Source organism: Sitodiplosis mosellana, unplaced genomic scaffold (genome assembly GCF_009176505.1).
Source record: "Sitodiplosis mosellana isolate CC-2019 unplaced genomic scaffold, AAFC_SMos_1.0 Smas_scaffold_6226, whole genome shotgun sequence".
In the NCBI taxonomy this organism is placed as follows: Eukaryota; Metazoa; Arthropoda; class Insecta; order Diptera; family Cecidomyiidae; genus Sitodiplosis; species Sitodiplosis mosellana.
The window spans coordinates 2815413-2821465 of record NW_022601467.1 but is presented as its reverse complement, the minus strand read 5'-3'; the positions used below and the strand labels follow the sequence as shown (position 1 = coordinate 2821465).

The 6053-nt window shown below is 36.4% G+C and overlaps 1 protein-coding gene and 1 long non-coding RNA gene across 11 annotated transcripts in view; one reads left to right on the top strand and one right to left on the bottom strand.

Moving 5' to 3' along the window:
- Positions 1 to 6053, top strand: part of LOC129578547 (equilibrative nucleoside transporter 1) — a 17142-nt gene that overhangs the window by 1847 nt on the left and 9242 nt on the right. The window contains exon 1 of one of the 7 annotated variants that reach the window (XM_055467287.1): positions 2602 to 2964. The exons of 1 other annotated variant lie outside the window; for it this stretch is intronic. The gene's annotated coding sequence lies outside the window, so the exon portion shown is untranslated. Of the gene's footprint in view, positions 1 to 2601; positions 3609 to 6053 lie in introns of those variants that run through there. 5 more of the 7 variants (XM_055467290.1, XM_055467288.1, XM_055467292.1 and 2 more) reach the window with 5 other exon arrangements.
- LOC129578553 (uncharacterized) lies at positions 1559 to 2569 on the bottom strand. 4 transcript variants are annotated; one of them, XR_008689111.1, is made up of 4 exons: positions 2447 to 2569; positions 2187 to 2313; positions 1883 to 2079; positions 1559 to 1800 (listed from the first exon to the last, which is right to left on the bottom strand). It is a non-coding gene; the product is annotated as an uncharacterized LOC129578553 (long non-coding RNA). The 4 variants fall into 4 exon arrangements; XR_008689110.1 differs by having other exon boundaries at positions 2187 to 2370; positions 2447 to 2523; XR_008689112.1 differs by having other exon boundaries at positions 2187 to 2356; positions 2447 to 2523.

The window sequence follows — 6053 nt, the reverse complement described above, 5'->3', positions numbered from 1 at the left end:
TATGCGAACGCTTTTCCATGGATAGCCGTGTGGAACGTGCATGGGAACGAGCAATTTTGGACGTAAGAATCCATCCGTATTATAAAGGGTGTGTCAAGATGCAGCACACACACACATATTTTAATACTCAATTCGTTGCATCGATTTATTTCTTCGTCTCTGAATACTTATGCCAATGAATATGATTTTCCCGTCTTCTCTTCATCGATGAGCATTTGATCAGTCGACAATAAAATCGCTATTTCGAAAAAACCGCACTCAGTTTTCCAATCCCATTTTTTTGCATGCAAATCACACACGAGATTAAATAATCAATAGATGAACCATTGAACTTATCACACGTTTTGTAATCAAGCTGCTATGCGTCAGTCAGGCCAATGACATGATGTCGACTTTTGATCTCAGCATCCAAAATTTCGAATTTAATTTCAGTGATTGCTATATCGCTCTCAGCATCTCATAGGATAACTGAACGATATAATTCAGCTGGCTGAGATGACGCAGCGACGCATCGCCCGAGTTTGTGCGATACACATACACACAATGCGCCCAGCGGTATCCGTATACACTCAGCCCCATTTAGTGACGCGCGGCATCGAATTGTGTGTGTGTATCACAAAGACTGGGGCGATAGACTTGGGCGATGCGTCACTGCGTCATCTCAGCCAACTGAAATATCTCGTTGAGTTATCCTATGAGATGCTGAGAGCGATATAGCAATCACTAAATTTAATCGTATTACTATAAATTTGAGGCGATAATTTTAAGAATTTATGAACAGAGCCGAGTTCCTATGCTCATCAAAAAAAAACCTAGAATGTGTAAATTGATATTCTCCATCGTTGCGTCATTTGAATTCGTGTTTAGTCGATTTGAATTTAAAACGCTGAAAAATTTCAAAAATGAAACCATTCCTTTAAAACTTTAAAGCGTTGAATCATGTCAAATCAGTTATTATTTAAACAGTTTGCCATGCTGAAATGCCGGCTAAATTCGAAAGCAATCAATCCCAATAAATGATATGGCAATACCAACCGATGGATATGTATCGGTTATTGGAGCTATTGGAACATTGAATTCAAGGCGAGAAGCAAATGCACACTCATACGATGGAATGAACGTTAACGCCGAAGATATTCGGATTGATTTTTCATCAAAGGTTAAGATTTTTCAATTGCATTTAAAAAAAAAACAGTTTTTCTTTCCCACACTGAACGATATAATTTCCAAAAATATAGATGGATCATGACTGCAAGTCGTCGCTAGATTCAGTGGAAAACGAGGCTACGAAGCACAAACGGGTTCACCATCATGGGGCATTGCGTGGTATTTGAACAATTTGCTCATTCCGGAACTGAATGTGGAACGTGGCGAAACGTATACATTCATCGTTGAGGGTGGCGATAAATCAAGCAACCCAGTCAGATATCATCCATTTTACATAACCGATTGTACACATTGATTACCTTTGGTCGAAATAAAGAAGGGCTTAGGAAGAAATTACAATTGTCTGGGATTTACAATGAAAAGATCATTTTGTATTTTCAAAAGTATATTCAACGCATGCGTTTTGTGTTTATTTCCTCTTTTAGTCTTCATAAATGTGTATGCGCTTAACGATACTAATAATCTAATGTTCAGTTTGGAAATTCTCACAGTTGCCTCATTTGCTATTGATCACAGGTTCGATCGCCCTAATCAGCACCATCTTCGGGACCATTCGGAGATGTCGGAGGTGTGATTGGCTTGGGGAAGTCATCAGTTATTGTTTTAATGATTTTTTCCTTCGTTTTCATTGCTCTATAATTCAAACAAAAGAATTGATTCAGTATTTCTGAAATTTTATCCAAGTCAATAATGTTGTGCCTATTTTAGTAGTTACCTGTCATGTACAGCCTTCACAATGCCAATTTTCGTTGCGGATTTTTGAGCACTTGGCACATTTTTTCAATTTGTCCAGCTCGGTCTGCATGTCAACTTGTTTTTTGATGACATCATCGTATTTTTTGGTGACATCACGGAGTTCTGCACGGATGGCACTGAACTGAGCCTGGGCATCACCAATGTTCTGGATGGCATCTGGTTTTTGAACGAGATGAGAATTAAAAAAATAATGTAACAATTTCTGTATTTTTTCCCGTCACAGCGTTGGAAGGTGAAACAATAGAATAAAATGAATAAATTACCATCGAGTGGATCCGATGCATTCACCATGTCCACCTCAGCATTGGCAGACGAGTTATTTGGAACGGAGACTGCATCACCTGAAACACCACGTTGGCCACTTCGTGTTGTTCTTACGCTCATATTTTACTTTGAAAAATGGGAAAAAAATGCACAATCAAAATTTTGAATTCTGAAAACGAAAAACTAATTTCAGTTCAAAACCAATTTGTTTTGCCAGTTCGAAATTTGTTCGATTTATGAAATTAAGAACAGTATTTACCTTTAACCTCTCTTTGTTTCTTAAGATGCACTGCACGCGGAGCGTTGTCTACAAATAATGGCGTTTCCGAAAATGGCAACTTGAAAAAAAAATCCTATACATCGGGTACCTCTGCTGTATTGCCACATGAACGACTCACACTTGTCATGTGTCAAACTTAGTTCTTTTTAAAAAAAATTATGAATTATCGTTCGAATGGTGGAAGAATTTTTTTAAAAAATTGAATCATTGAAACATTGACATTCTATTTCATTACAATGGAATGAAAGCATGCAAACAGCAATGAAGTAACAGTTAGATAGCTTGTGCCTTGTTTCATATTTGTGTTGAGTTCTGTTATTGTCAAAATGCACTAACACATTGAATCGTGCTACGGATGTGTGTATGCATTCAACTCTAGCCAAAGCTGAAGTCCAACAGCATTCAGTGTTTTGTGTTCGGAAGACTGCGGCAGAAAAACAAAAAACAAAATTCGCTCGCATGTATTTACTTCCTAACTTCAGTCGACTTGCTGAAAAGTACGCATCCAACAATTTTTTTTTCTTTTGTTACATATATATTGTGCTGTCATTAAATTTTGCCTGAAAATTTGTGCCGTCGATAATACAATCTTTTAGAAAAAATCTATTGAAACAGACAACTATCTGTTTCATTTTGTCCGAAAACAAAGAAAAGGGAAAAATATATCTGTATGTCCGTGTCTTGTTTGTTTGGATTCTTAAACCTGTGTGCTCCGAGTGCGTGTAAAAATCGTTGTTCTTCTATCTTTTCCCCCCAACCAACAAAAGATTGAATAAATACATAAAAAAAATATTAAGTAAATCCTAAACAAATATTTTGGTGCTGGAAGATTAGATTAACGGAGAAATTGTTGACAAGTGAAATTCAGAGAAAAAAAAATAAGAAGAAAAAAGGGACATGTGTGATTAGCAGATTTTATGATATTCAAGATCTATAAAAGACTTGTTTGTACTATGGCATCTTCAGTTAAGGGTTTCGTGTAATGAAAACAATAAGTTTCTTTGTGCATGTAGATTCTGCTCTCAGTTGATTTACTCTTCTCAATCCTTCCGTATACCCGGAAAATTTGTGATTTTTCCTCTATTGTTGTCGTTGTTGATGAAGGGTTTTTGGTTTGGAATAGCGCTGCAAAACATTCATTGTAAGTTTAATTTCTTGTGTAATCGTTTGAGACATGATGTTAAAACGGAACTACCAAATCGACTTCCTTCTAATACTCGCTGCATATTCTTACACGTTTTGCTTACAATATCTAAAAATAGCTTCATTCATGAGTTTCACGAGAGCTCAAAAGCCACACCGCGAAAGAATAGAATATAAATATATAGAGAAAAAAAGAACAGACAACAAAACGCTGTAGCAAAAAAAAGGAAGCCGAAGAGCCGAACAAGAACGAATAAGTTGATTAAAGTTCATCGTATGAAGAAAAACTTGGATTAAAATGTATTTACATAACATAGAGTTGTTGAAGTGCCATGTATCAGCACTCGACGAATGACCTACTTGTACAGTTTTTTTTCTTCTCAATATATGTACGATTTTTCAACTGCTTCGGTTGGAATGATTCTGAAATGGGAAGAGAAAACGTGCGAGTACGCAACCAATTATGAGGAACGTGAGCATTTTTTTCTCCCAGTCTCTTCCTCTCTTTCTCTCAATGGATGGTTGCCGCAATTATTGTCTATCATCGATGCGGCCTTTTCAAAATGTATCAAATTTTCTCTGCTACTCCACACCATACAACACACACGCACACATAGCAAACAAGATTAAACACCTGTGTGTGTCGGGATGTCAGTGTGCCTTTCAATATTTATTCTTCTGTTTTTTTTTGTTGTCTATTGTTTCTCATTTGCAATATGCGAACGCTTTTCCATGGATAGCCGTGTGGAACGTGCATGGGAATGAGCAATTTTCGACGTAAGAATCCATCCGTATTATAAAGGGTGTGTCAAGATGCAGCACACACACACACATATTTTAATACTCAATTCGTTGCATCGATTTATTTCTTCGTCTCTGAATACTTATGCCAATGAATATGATTTTCCCTACTTCTTTCATCGATGAGCAATTGATCAGTCGACAATAAAATCGCTATTTCGAAAAAACCGCACTCGGTTTTCCAATCCCATTTTTTGCATGCAAATCACACACGAGATTAAATAATCAATAGATAAACCATTGAACCTATCACTCGTTTTGTGATCAAGCTGCTATGCGTCAGTCAGACATGATGTGGACTTTTGATCTCAGCATCCAAAATTTCGAATTTAATCGTTTTACTATAAATTCGAGGCGATAATTTCAAGAATTTATGAACAGAGCTGAGTTCCAATGTTCATCAAAAAAAAACTTAGAATATGTAAATTGATATTCTCCATCGTTGCGTCATTTGAATTCGTGTTTAGTCGATTTGAATTTAAAACGCTGAAAAATATATGAAACCATTCCTTTAATACTTTAAAACGTTGAATCATGTCAAATTCACAATGTTTCAGCACAAATGCAATGTAAATGAAACTACTGCTAAAAGGGAAGTGTGCTCCGGTTTGAAAGATAAGTAGTTGAATGAAAGGCAAAAATATTAAATTGCGCCTATCAATCATAAAAATGTGTTCAATGCTCACGTTACTCTTACATCAAAACGTTTATCGCTAAGGTCTGTTCCACGTTCCAATTACTTCAAGTTCATATTTAGAACTAATGAAACTACGATGCATATTCACATCGGCTTCCCAGTATTGGCTGTGTGACGACAAACAAACAAACGGACAGTTATTAAATGCCGACGAAATTCGAAAGCAATCAATCCCAATCTACCGAATTGAAATTTGTTCTAATTGAATATCTAGCGGTGAATAAACCATGAAAATACTCGTTAATTCAGCACGTTTAATTTATTCGATCAAACACAAATATTTGTCACATAAATCAGATAAGGTCAATGATTATATTCAAATTGCTAAAGAGTTCCGACAATTTTATAACAAAAAAGTGGCAGTAGCGAGCAAAAGTTTTATTATGTGTTAAATTGAATGGTCCAATTTATCCAGTCTCCCTCTCACGCGTTCGGCCGCATTCAACGCGACATCACTTTAAATAGCCTAACCATTAAAAAAAAGCCAACCATAGATAGTGAGAGCATTTGTATCGAATTCAAAAATAATGGGCCGAACATTGGAACTTTGCGTCGTCTTGTCTTTTTCTTCTTTCTGTCTTTCTCCCCCTCTCTCTCTATCTCAAAAGATAGGATGCGTCTGCTACTGGCGGCTAACACAAGCCAGATCAAGCATTGAATATGGGTAGACATCGATGGAATTTCGAATAAACAACTCAATCAAAAGCAATACTGCTGCTGCCGCTGCCGGCGCATAATTCAGTTAAAAATTGATTGGCGCTATTACACTGTATATTTTCCACGATATATCAGTTGCTGCACATTAGAAATTGTGTTTATTGAATTGTAAGCCAATTTCATGTTTTTAATCAAATTACAAATCAATTTATATGTGAGGGAGATGGGAGAAGAAAACAAGAGAGAGAGAGAGAGAGAGAGAGAGAGAGAGAGAGAGAGAGAGAGAGA